Below are 13182 nucleotides of genomic sequence, written 5' to 3'. Positions count from 1 at the left end.
TTGTTTGCCTTTTATTGATATATATACTAATCATTATCATTACTATATAAAAAATACCATGAATCTTGGTATTTTGGAGTGTAAATTTAAGTATTCTTGTAATCTTCGTTTTTGTTATTTCAATTATGTCCTTGTTAATTGATGATTGAAATTTCAGTATACTCTTTTTAATTTATTATGATAATTAAAATTCATTATACCATATCTATTGATTTTAAAAAATAATAGTTGATGATAAGACAAAATGTTAAGCATTAGAGATTAAGCCGAATTTGGTTTAGTTTTCTATTTGTCCAAAATACCATTCTCACTAATAATTATTTAACAATAGGAATAATTGTAGTAGTCAGGGAAAAAAGTCTAACCTTAATTAAGTTTGAATTATGAAGACAATAAATAAAATATAACACTTCAAACCAATGTATCTCTTTACATTCTATTTCAGTTTTTTTTATTTTATTATAAATTCTTGATTAATCACAGCCTAATTAAAATTTCAAATCGTCAAAAATATTTCTATTGATATCAAAATAAGGTGCTCTTAGGATAATAGAATCTTTGTCATTTATGCTTTACATTAGATTCTGTCCCAAAAATAAAAAAAAAAGAAAACAAAAGAAAAAAAATAGAAGAACTCAATTATCTCTTTCAATGAAATTTCAATTCTCAAAAAACGAACAATTAGATGAAAAAAATTTATATGTGGTAAATCATTTGCACTCCATTGTTAACAGAAATAACACACAAAATAATATAAAGAGTTCAAATTAAAAAAATATACATTTTTTTGTTTTTCAAACGACAGTGCATGTAACTTCATATTGAGAAATTTCATTAAGATACTAACAAATTCAATTTAATAGCACGAAAAATAATAATGATGGAGTATGCAACCAATATTTATGCAAACAATTATTTTTATTTTATTTTTTTACCCTCCTACCCCTCCTTAACAATTAGCAAACATAACCTTTGGTTTGCATGCAAATTTAGGCCACCCAACTCTAAAAGAAAACAAAAAGTTGTACGTGTATCTAATTAAAAATCAAACAATGTTAGTGACATTATCACAATTTGTTTGTCATGGAAAAAAAAAAAAGAAGTAATTAGAAGTATCAATATTATACATACCATTCATAATATTGATATTTTTGTCAAATCATTTCATATTTGATCAAATCTTTATTTTTTAAAAAGTTAATTTTACATCTTCTAATTAATTGTCCTTAAAACTATTATTTTAAATTGAAAGAGGTTATAGGTATCCTCATTTATTAAAAATTCTTTAGAGATTTTATATGAATTTATAGATATAACATTTTGCGAACTTTTTTTTTTTGCTTTTAAAATGATGGTTTTAAGGATAATTAATCAAAGAAGATAAAAAATTAAATAAAAAAGGAAAAAATGCAGATATTAAATTTTTTAAAATAATTTTCACAAACAAATTTAATGTAATGTACTAATACTAATATTTATATATGTAAGAATAATTATATAGAAAATGTAAACAAAATTACTATCATACTTACATATATACAGTGCAGCAATAAAAGAATAGATAATTTTCCAGCCGTGGTAGTGTAAAGTTACTTGAATTTGGAAAAGAAAATCATAAATAAATGCATTTATTTCTATTTATTATATTTGAATTCAAAATTGATTGGCATGGAAATGAAATAAAAAATTATTATTGTAGTTTTTATCAAATTCATGCTACTGTAATAGAGTGTCTCGTCTAAGGAACATATTACCGTATTTGAATTACCTTAATTACCTAGCGTTTGCTCAATACAAATGTGTTTGTCAAAAACATATTCCCAAAAAATTGTCCCTCGCCTCTGACCACCTGTCTCATCGCCTCCCTATAGTCCCTCCTTTCCCGACTCCTGACCACAGTTTCTCCCTTACCCCCTCCCACTTTCCAGTTTCCACCCTTTTTTTCACTTTTTGCCCTAACCTAATGTGGCCTGCACACCCTCTTCCGCGAACACAAAGCGGAGGTGAAATGAGGTACTTTTTTGGTGTTCTTTTTTTTTTTTTTTCTGGATATTTTGGAGTATCTTCAGCAAGTTAGTGTAGATGTTTTTTACAATTTATTTGTTTTCCTAAAATACTCCAAAAACACGGATGCTAAACAAAAACCTAGCTTTTTAAAAACATTTTTATTTTAAAAGCCTGAAAAGATTTTGGCTTTACCACTAGTTTAAAACTTCCAGAAGGATTAATAATTAAGATTAAACAATAATGTTTTAAGTTTATCTCCAGAAGGACTAACAGACGAGTTGAATTGCCATTTTCCTCTTTCGCATGTTTGCCATCATACCTTATTGTCCCTCCGGATTGGAACGTACTCGGTCAGGAAAGAGATGAAGGCCACAGCAACAACATGATTAACAAAACTCAAGTGAAAATGCCAACCAACTTTGCCAATGAAGCAGTGCACTTCTACACGTATTAAGGGCTCACATTTGGTCCCATCATTATCCTTTTTGGTTATTAGAGCATAATACTAGAAATATGTGTGTGAAATATTTCACTTATTATGGCGATGTACACTTTCAACGCAACGAATGCACAATTCAAACATGAGTTTATGTTGTAATGAATATGTAAATAAGAGTTACATTATAGAGCACAATTGTTAAGGCACTTTTTATCTATTCAATGAGATTAACACAAATGCACCATCGTTCAAGTTATTCTTTGTCTAACGCCATTATTCAAGCACTTCAGCAACAGGCGAGAGATGTGTAATTATGTTCATGCCCCTTTCTTGATAAGATGGAAGCAAATGCATCATTCAAGTTATTCTTGGCCAAAATTCGTTCATCATTTTTTTTAAAGAATAATAAGAGAGTGACAATGGCACGCCAACGGCCAATTCCCCATGAAAGTGACCTCAACATCCTTAGTTGTGTAAAGTTTAAAAGACTCGCTTCTCGATAATTTTACAATTTATTCAGAATACTTCATATCTCAAGATTCCATTGATTATTATTTTCTCTTTTCAAAAATAAAGGTTCAAGTAATTTGACATCACAAGCCTGAGATACAAAGGTAATTGTAAGTGTTTTACATGTTTTTCAACTTAAGAATGCGTTACATTTTGTGGACGATGTTGAGCTCTTATTTTAAGAATGCGTAACTGATTAAATAGAATGAGACACGGAGGTCATCGTCCATAAATCAGGTTACTTTTTGAAGCCAGTTCCCAAAACGTGATGGTTTTCAAACAAACATAATCAGTGAATGCGTTTTTTCAGGAAAGGCATACGCTAAATGCAATGTTTAAAATTTTAAGAAAAAATATAGTTTTAGTCCCTACTATTTAATCTACATGCAATTTTAGTTTTTAAAGTTTTGATAAAAGTAAATCTGGTCCTCAATATTTAGTATATGTATAGTTTTAGTCCCTATAGTTTTGGCAATAGCAACTCCGATCTGCAATATTATCAATTTGAAGCATTTTTAGGACAACTGGTGAATTTTTCTAAATATTGATCGAATCAGTCATGTTTGGTCACATATTTGTTGAAAAACTTCTTAAAATTTAGTGAAATAACAAGTAATCTTGAACAGTAAGAATAACTTGCACGCTAGCACATTAATAACTAATTAATCAAGAGAAAAAGAAAAAAAATTTGTTAATCTATAACTAAAATTAGGTATTACAATTGTTTTTTTTTTGCTTGGAGACACGAGGGATAGTCAATGAAAATGAATTTTGGATCAATGAACTAGGTACATTGAAGTTTTAGTTTAAAAATTTTCCTTCTTTTAACTATTTAATTAGTTAGCACATGAGTTATTAGTTTTCAATTTTGTTGCTTCAAGTTAGCTACTCTTTTGCTTCTTTATTTTGAAATTTAAATTAATAGGCAAATGACTAGACGTGGCTCTATTTTGTTAGTAATTGAGATAAAAATTCTTCAAATGTCCTAAACCAGATTCAAATTGGATATAATGGGGACCAGATTTGCTCTTGCTAAAATTTTATGGACTAGAACTGTAGACGTGCTACATATTAAGGATCACGTATGCTGTTGTTAAAAGTTTAAGGACTAAATCTGTACATGGGCTAAACATTGAGGACTAAAACTATATTTTTTCCAAAAATGGAAAATTTTTGCCTTCGAAGAATGAAAAGTGGGATTCAGCAAATGCAATTTTTTAACAATTGGGGTCGGTCTAGTGGCCAAAAGAGAGCCTTTAGAGTTTTTATGATTGTTAGATTTAGGGTTTAAATCCTATATCTGATAATTGAGAGCAGGAAAGGTATAGGAATGGGTGGGAGGGTTAAGAGAAATGCAACTTTTCTCAAACGTTGCAATTACAAAATATGTTTCTCACCCTTTGGGAAGAAGTTTGAAAAACATCATTTTTAGGATTTTTTTTTTTGTAAAAAAAAAAACTAGCACTCATTCGGTATATACTCCATCATCCACTAGATAATTCTATTTGCAAAACCAGCCAACTAGCAAAATAAGTAATACATTGACAAATTGGTCTTTTCCAATTTGATTGTGATCATAGTTCATTGTCCCTCCTGGATGGAACTTTAAGTTACACCACTTTTCCAACAGTCATTCAGATACATTCAGATTAAAGGGTTCCGGCATTCAATCAGTAAAGATGAAGGCCCCATCAACAACACGGATTGAGGGCTTTTATAAATCCATCACACCATTTTTGTTATTTCTTGTTAATAAAACGTAATTGTATTGGAAGTTGAGTTGGAGCTTGGGACAGTTGACATGTACGCATATGAACTGTCTCACAGATTATGGTGATTATACACCTTCAATGCAACGAATGTACAATATTTTAAGCATGAGTTTCGTGTTGTAATGAATATGTAAATAAGATTTGTCTCAAGCAATTATGCCTAATAAGATTCACTTTGGAAAAGCATTCAATGAGAAAAAGGTGAAGACCCCAGCAACAAGGCAAGCATCCAACTTTGCCAACGAAGCAGTGCTCTACACGAATTGACGGCTCATTATTTCTTGGACCCATAAATATCTCTCCGGTTAGTGTGAATGCAGCAAATTAATATGCAAATGAGAGTCACATTATGGTTAATTAATCTTGGCCATAAATTATCTCGGGCAATTTTGCCCTGTAATTATTCAGGCTTTCTTTACACATTTAATGAGATTGAGACAAATGCACCACAAAAGTTTTTCTTTATCAAAGTGAAACAGTTTGACAAAAACAAAGAATATATAATTATTGATGCCCTTTGATGTCAAGATTGAAGCAAAATGCATCTTTCAAGTTACTAACCCCACCGACCGATTTTTTTTTTTTTTATTTAGAAAAAGGAAAGAAAATTGGATTGTAGGTTGAAAATCCGACACCAATCCCGCATGAAAGTGCACACAAAATCCTTGGTTTTGTGAAGCTTAAATGGATCAATTCTGAACTGATGATTATTTTACAATTCCTTGATGATTGTTCTCTTCAGAAAATATACGTTCAAGTAATTTGAGATCACCAATTGACTGAACATGGTCTCTTTGTGGGTCCTCCTTAGATTGCTTTCGTGATCGATTTTCCGACGACTCCTGCATTGGTTTAAATCAGCAGTGTGTGTGTTTATTTCGTTTCCGAAAAAAAAGTAAATTGAGATCACAAGTTTGGTAACTGAGACACAAACCTATGAACCATCCACTTTATGTCTCTATTCTTAACCAGCAAAGAAGCAAGGTAGCTGGTCCAAAAAGAAGATTCCCTGTTTGTTTGTAATAAAAATGACTCCCACCGTAGAATAAAGCAGGAGCACTCGAAGACTTATCTTAGAAGCACTTCAAATTCTTTTCTTCTCCTTAACATATTTGCTTTTAGGTGATGCCGCTGAAGAATTCCTTCTTATCTCATTGCAAAAGGCATCCTGATCATCACCTTAACTGATACCAGAATACTAAGCCTCATGAATGAGACACGAAGCTGATCATCCAAAAGAAGATCCAAAATAACTGTTAATTATAAAGTACTAATTGGGCAATGTAGAACCCTGGAAAAGCATTCAATCAGAAAAAGGTGAAAACCCTAGCGACAAGCTAAGCACCAATTCCTTTGGAAATTAAAGCATCCCACTTTGCCAATGAAACACTACTCCACACGGATTGAGGGCTCATTATTTGTCACATAATTATCGTCATTATCATTAAAGGTGAAGACTGTTAGCTTCCTTATAAAACCCCCGTCAATAAAAAAAAATTCATCTCACTCTTCCTTCTCTTGACCACTAACACTCTGGTGGAGCGAAAATAGAGAAACTATTTGTGCCGTCTTTTTACTTCAAGATCAGGTAACCTCCTCTTCTATTCATAGTTTCTTCATAGTATTATGGATACATTGACATGGGGTGTATGATGGAATTCTTTTTTGTCATATGAATTTCCAAAATTCCTTAATGAATTAAATTTATACTCTTTTTAGTTGTTTTCTGGATACTTGATTGTGCTTTTTCTTAAATACTTGATAGCTTATTCTTTGGTCTTCTACATGATTATATGAATAATTATACGGCTTCAATGATTTTTCAAAATTATCCCTATTTAACAATCCTGGACAAGTAGGATGAGAGATTATGATATATGTATTGCTAGGAAAGTTTGTTAATTTGCATTTAGATCAAAGTTTAAACAAGTTGGATAATTGATAATTTATTCCCGTTGAATCATCTTAGACATCAATTTATGCTGCACTTAGTACTGATCTTAATCACTTACAACTATGATCAGATTATCACCAATTAATGGCTTGGCATAATCCCTCACAACAACTTTTGCCGGTTCTTTTAGACGGAGCAATATACTCGTAAGGCAGCATACGACATGAAATAATTGATTTTTTTTCCAACTAGTATTGGGTGGCAAACTATGATCATATTTTAAGGACCTCGTATATATAGTAAGGTTGTCTGATTAGCAACAAATTTATTATTTTAGTTACCTACTGACTCATAAAAATAAATACACTAACATTAATACTTTCAGATGGATAAGAAATCACACGAAGATTCAAATCAGTTTCACATCCAACAAAAACAATGACAATTAGTTGGTGTTGACGTTATTTACCATGTAACAAAATTGATCATGCCTCTAAGGATTTGTTGCACAAATTATGTTGAATGACCCATTGGGTATCGATCTAAACAAAGTCAGAATGTGCGAAAGGAAATATTGATGCAACTTAGAACAAATCAAATATGTAGACTCGACAAACATTGACAAAAAATTCCTAATTTTGGCCAACTTGGATATATAAACTTAAATGGTGATGTGAGGTGAAAAATTAGGGGCAACATGGAGGAACACTGGTCTAGGGGAATTATATGATAATTGTAGTTTTGATGGAGTAAAATAATAAGCTCTTGACTTAGGTTCCGTTTGATAAAACTGAATCTGAATTTTGAAGTCTGAATTCTGAAATCTGAATACTGAAACAATTAATTTGCTGAATTTTAAGTATTGAAAAAAATATGTGAATGTCTGAATTTTAATGCTAAACCTATTTATACTATTTGATAAATATTTATAGCTGAATGCTTAATAAGTTTAATTTGACAATTTTGTCCTTATATCCTTTTATTCAAAAAAGAAATAGAATCTATGATTTAATTAGTTTGAAATTGTTAGGTATAAAAATGACAATATTTATTTTTAAATCAAATTAATATAAAAGATGAAATATATTATATAAGGAATATGGAGAAGATGTGAAAGTCATTAAAAAGGGAGAAAAGAGAAACTAAAAATCGTTAGATAGAGAATATTAGGTTGTTTAATTAGATAAGAATTTTGAATATAATTAACAAACAATGGTAGATTTGGTAAATAAAATAAGGTAGTTGAAGTAATTCTATTGATTCTTATCAGAATTAAGCATTCAGTTAGGATTCTTGCACTGAAAAAAATACACACAGGTTCAGCACTGCTTAATAAGTTTAGCAAATAGATTTTCATTTATCAAACACTCAAAACATCTGAATGTCTGAAAAAATTCAGATTCAGCACTTTTTTATGTTATCAAACAGACCCTTAAACCTGAAGGTGTTTAAATTTCCTTTGGCTTAAAGGCGTTTAAACTTGAAGCTGTCAGTTTTGTTGCAATTATTTACTTTAGAAGAACTTTTTAATATAAGGGCACGGTTGTAAAACTAACAAGGAAGACAATCTTTTCCTTTCACTCCCTCCCAAGTCTCAAACAAAACCAAAAAAATCATTTCATTTCTTTTCTTTTTTAAGTTCCCAAACAACATTGAAGGAAAGTTGTCTAACTTAATTAGTCAAACATTCTTTATGTTTATATATATATATATATATATATATATATATATATATATATATATATATGACTCAATCCAAGGTTATGCAAAATTTAAAAGATTTAATAGTCAACAGTTCTACAATTTGGACAAAGAATCTCAAGATTTCATTATTGACCAAAAGCAAGTAATTTGAGAACACAAGCCTCACTACCAAGACACTAAGGTAACCATCCGCTACACCTCTCACAATTTCTACTACACAGGAGGCAAATTAACTGGTTTAAAAAGAGGGTCTGATTTGTTTATTGATTTGCTATATAAACTTTTTGGTCCCATTAATTTTCGCTACCTTAATTCCCTAATTGAGGAACACTCCGATAAAAGTTTCACCACCTACTCAGATTGCTACAATTTATGAGTTCCAATTTTCTTTTCATCCGACCACAGTGGTTTAATTTCTTCCACAATTAAGGGCCCCACCAGTGATAAGTCAGATTGCGCTAAAATTATTTTGAGGTGACCCACACAATTTGATTAATCACAATTATACTAATTTAAATCTCATAGATCACCCACTAGAATCGTTTAACTCATCTCTCTCTTATTCTGGGCTTCTATTCTGATTTCTACCATTTGTTGCTGAAACATTCCTTCCATCTCTGATATCAGAAAACCTTTCGATCCAAGTTCCAATTCCAAGCAAGAAACAATGGTTGACTCTGCTATCAGTGCTACTGTTGAGGTTGTCTTGGGGACAGTTATTTCCATTGCTGCGGACCGCATTGGTATGGTTCGGGGAGTCAAAGCGGAGTTGGAGAGACTAAGCAAAATTGCTGCAATGATCCAAGGTTTCTTGGCTGATTGTGACGAGAACATGCATACCCAAGGGGTGCGAGAGTGGCTCAAACAGCTAGAAGATGAGGTTTTTAAAGCTGATAACGTGCTGGACGAGCTCAACTACGACAATCTCAGTCGGGAGGTGAAGTACCGAAATCAACCAATGAAGAAGAAGGTATGCTTCTTCTTCTCCTTCTTTAGTGCAATTGGTTTTAGTTCCAGCTTGGCTTCAAAGATCCGAGACATCAACACCAACCTAGAGAGGATCAACTGGCAGGCCAATGACTTGGGATTGGTCAGAAAGCACCAAAAAGAAGCTGATGCCACTGGTTCCATGACAAGCAGACCGTCCGACTCTATTGTTGTTCCAAACGTTGTAGGAAGAGCTGGCGATGAGTCAAAGATAGTGGAGATGCTATTGACCCCATCTGAAAGAGTTGTCTCAGTTATTCTCATAACAGGCATGGGGGGCCTGGGCAAAACGACTCTTGCTAAATCAGTCTACAACAATACAAAAATTGATGAGAATTTTGGCATAAAGAGTTGGGTTTGTGTGGTTAGAGAAATTAAAATAGTGGAGCTGTTCAAACTCATTTTAGAATCGTTGACAAGAACAAAGGTTGAAGTGGATGGTAGGGATGCCATAGTTCAAGAAATTCGAGGAAAACTTGGGGAAAAAAGATTTCTCCTTGTTCTTGATGATGTGTGGAATTGTGAACAAGAATTCTGGAGTGACTTTTTCACCACGTTGTTGGGACTCAGCACAACTAAAGGAAGCTGGTGTGCTCTCACTACGCGTCTAGAACCAGTGGCTAATGCTGTGCCTAGACATCTGCAAATGAATGATGGTCCTTATTTCCTAGGAAAGCTATCAGATGATGCATGCTGGTCTATCCTGGAAAACTGGTAGTTGCAGGGGAAGAAGTACCAAATGAATTGGAAGCATTGAAGAAGCAAATTTTAAAAAAATGTGATGGCCTCCCACTTGCAGCAAAGTTAATTGGAGGTTTGTTGCTTAACAGTGGGTTAGAGAAGTGGCAATCTATCGTGAAAGAGAGTCTTTTGAATGAATATCAAAGCCAAATTAATCAAGTACTTAAGGTGAGCTTTGATCATTTATCACCTCCATCAGTTAAGAAATGTTTTGCATATTGCTCAATTTTTCCCCAGGACACTGAATTAGGAGAAGATGAACTAATTCAGCATTGGATTGCAGAAGGTGTTGTTCTAAAGAATAATAGAGTGATGGAGGAAACAGGAGGCGAGTATTTGAGGATTTTCTTGCAAAATTCCTTACTGGAAAAAGTCCAAGGGTCGTGGAGAACATACTATAAAATGCACGATCTCGTGCATAATTTTGCAAAATCAATTCTCAATCCAGAAAGCAGCAATCAGGATCGCTACCTTGCATTGAACTCTTCTGAAGGTTTGGCAGAAAATACCACAAGGACAATACCAGCATCAATTCGCACGTTATTTCTCCATGTAGAGGGTGGAATATCTGTTGACATGCTTCTAAGATTCAAGTATTTGCATGTTCTCAGATTGTATGGTGAAGAGGTGATTTTCGGTTGGTAACTAGACCGACCTGGATCAGTCCTCTCTGAGATGAAGTGAGGTGAACTCCTGTGTCCGAAGTGAACCTCGGTGTCCGAAGTGAGTGGCGGGGCTTCTCCCCTGGGATCACTCCGACGATCAAGTTAGTATGAGAACGAGAATAATGAGAATGAGTTAATGAACAGTGTATGCTTACTTGTTGGGAGTGTGAGTGAGGTATTTATAGAAGAGAGGTGGTCAAGACGGAAGGCTCATGCTAGCGGGACCCACTCTCTGGCATTACGGCTCTGTCTCCTGTCAGGAGGTCTGACTCTGACACTGTAGCCGCCTGGGAGTGATGACGGAGGATATGGTGCAGGTGCCATTAAGTGCCTCCAGTGCTTTTCAGATAAAGTGCTGGTCCTGGATGATGTCAGGTGGGTTGACATCATCAGCGTGCAGCCGAGGTGGATGTGCCGAGGTCACCTACACGGTGAACTAGGGATGAAGCCGAGCTCTGGGGTTGTGCTCAAGACAGGGATGAGCTCCGATGAGGGACGAGACTTGTGTTCACCTCGGACACCCGCGTGTCCGAGGTGAGCATCCTCAATAAGCCCCCCAAGCCTCGGGAGCTTCGGGCCAGGGAGGTACCGAGGCTTCCTTCTGCCGAAGTCGTGAAGAGTCGGTGTCCCGAGCCTGCTCCGGAAGGTGCGGGGACGTGACACGTGGGCATGTCAGTTGAAGGGACCTGGAGAGTGAGTCGGCACGTAACCGTCACGTCGTGAAGTAGTGGAACGTTTCGTGCAGAGAGTGTCAGTTACAACGAGGACTCCAAGGAGTTGTGCGACCGGATGGCTGAGGGCCTCCAAGCTGGAAGGAACCTGGCCGAGGTCCTGGCCGAGTTCAACAAATGGCTGTCCGAACTCGACGAAGTGTTCGAGGAGGTTGAAGAGGAAGAAACTGGAAGAGAGGATGCCGAGGGAGACGAAGCCGGAGGGGACGTCGGCAAAGAGCCTGGAGATGAAGTTCACCCCGGCGGAAAGGAGACCGAAGAGAAAGATGCCCAGGAGGGAGCCAAGATCGGGATTGGAGCCGATACAGGGATGTAGGCTCGTAGGCTCTAAAGGGGTGGCCGAGGTGAAGAGTGTTTAGTAGCACTCTGACATCGGCCTTGTATTTTTTGTAACACTTCTGTTGAATGAAAGTCTATTTCTTCTCATCTCAGCTCTTTAATTTCTTGCTTTGTTTTGACTTCATCCCTTGCTTGTCCCCCTTATTTTTTGATAGCGTAATAACCCTATTGTTCTCAGGTCGTTAGCCGAGGTAGTAAAACGGGCAGATACCACCTTGATTTATAATGGGCCGAGGTGGCTCTTCGGGAGGTGCCACTGAGTAAGGCCGAGGTGGTAAAACGGGCAGATACCACCTTGATTTATAATGGGCCGAGGTGGCTCTTCAGGAGGTGCCACTGAGTAAGGCCGAGGTGGTAAAACGGGCAGATACCACCTTGATTTATAATGGGCCGAGGTGACCCTTCGGGAGGTGCCACTGAGTAAGGCCGAGGTGGCCCTGCGGGAGGTGCCGCTGATTAAGGTCGAGGTGGCCCTTCGGGAGGTGCCACTGAGAAAGGCCTGCCACTGAGTAAGGCCGAAGTGGCCCTTCGGGAGGTGCCGCTGAGTAAGGCCGAGGTGGCCCTGCGGGAGGTGCCGCTGAGGAAGGTCGAGGTGGCCCTTCGGGAGGTGCCACTGATTAAGGCACCTCTGAGGAAGATCGAGGTGGCCCTTCGGGAGGTGCCACTGAGTAAGGCCGAGGTGGCCCTGCGGGAGGTGCCGCTGAGTAAGGCCGAGGTGGCCCTACGGGAGGCGCCACTGAGTAAGGCCTAGGACTGTCCGGGCCAAAATGACCATCCTCACTACCCGTGCCAAGACCTCGGCACTAATGAGCTATCTCGGTAACTCAGCTTACAATACCCTTTAGGGTCAGATTCCACAACTCTGTAAGGGCCTTCCCATTTCGGGCATAATTTCCTCTGCGGCTCAGCTCGGCTGACTGACTTTTTCCTCAGAACCAAGTCTCCAGGCTGGAATTGAGCGGTGTCAGCTCAACGTCCGAGGTGGACGATCTTCCTTTCACTATTCGATCGAAAATACTCCGGCGGTCCCGGAGTTGGGTTGAAGTGCCACTTGGGCCGGGTTCACCTCGGCCGGTGTCTCTCCTCCGGGGATCTGGCCCCGTACGAGATGCTTGGGTTTCTCGCTTCATGCTGTTCACATCCTCACTTCGGATTCCCTGGTCCACTCTATCCCAGAGTTCCCGAAGTGTACGGGAGTACTCCCGATGGATTTCAGTGTTGAAGATTCCCGCCACCAATCCGTTGGTAAAGGCCGCGATAGTTACCTGCTCGTTCTGGTCAGGTATCTGCACATTCTCCTCGTTGAACCTTTGAGTATACGAGCGAAGGGACTCGCCCTGACCCTGTTGCAGGTTCAAGAGGTAAGCTGAAGTCTTGGTGATTGGTCGAGATG

The 13182-nt window shown here is 36.8% G+C and overlaps 1 pseudogene; it reads left to right on the top strand.

The window, feature by feature from the left end:
* The first annotated feature begins 6014 nt into the window (after window positions 1-6014).
* Window positions 6015-11876, top strand: LOC113698764 (putative disease resistance protein RGA1; annotated as a pseudogene).
* The last annotated feature ends 1306 nt before the right edge of the window (window positions 11877-13182 follow it).

Source organism: Coffea arabica, chromosome 1c (assembly GCF_036785885.1).
Source record: "Coffea arabica cultivar ET-39 chromosome 1c, Coffea Arabica ET-39 HiFi, whole genome shotgun sequence".
NCBI lineage: Eukaryota > Viridiplantae > Streptophyta > Magnoliopsida > Gentianales > Rubiaceae > Coffea > Coffea arabica.
Note: the sequence above shows the minus strand (reverse complement) of the source record. Positions and strands in the feature narration are given on the sequence as shown.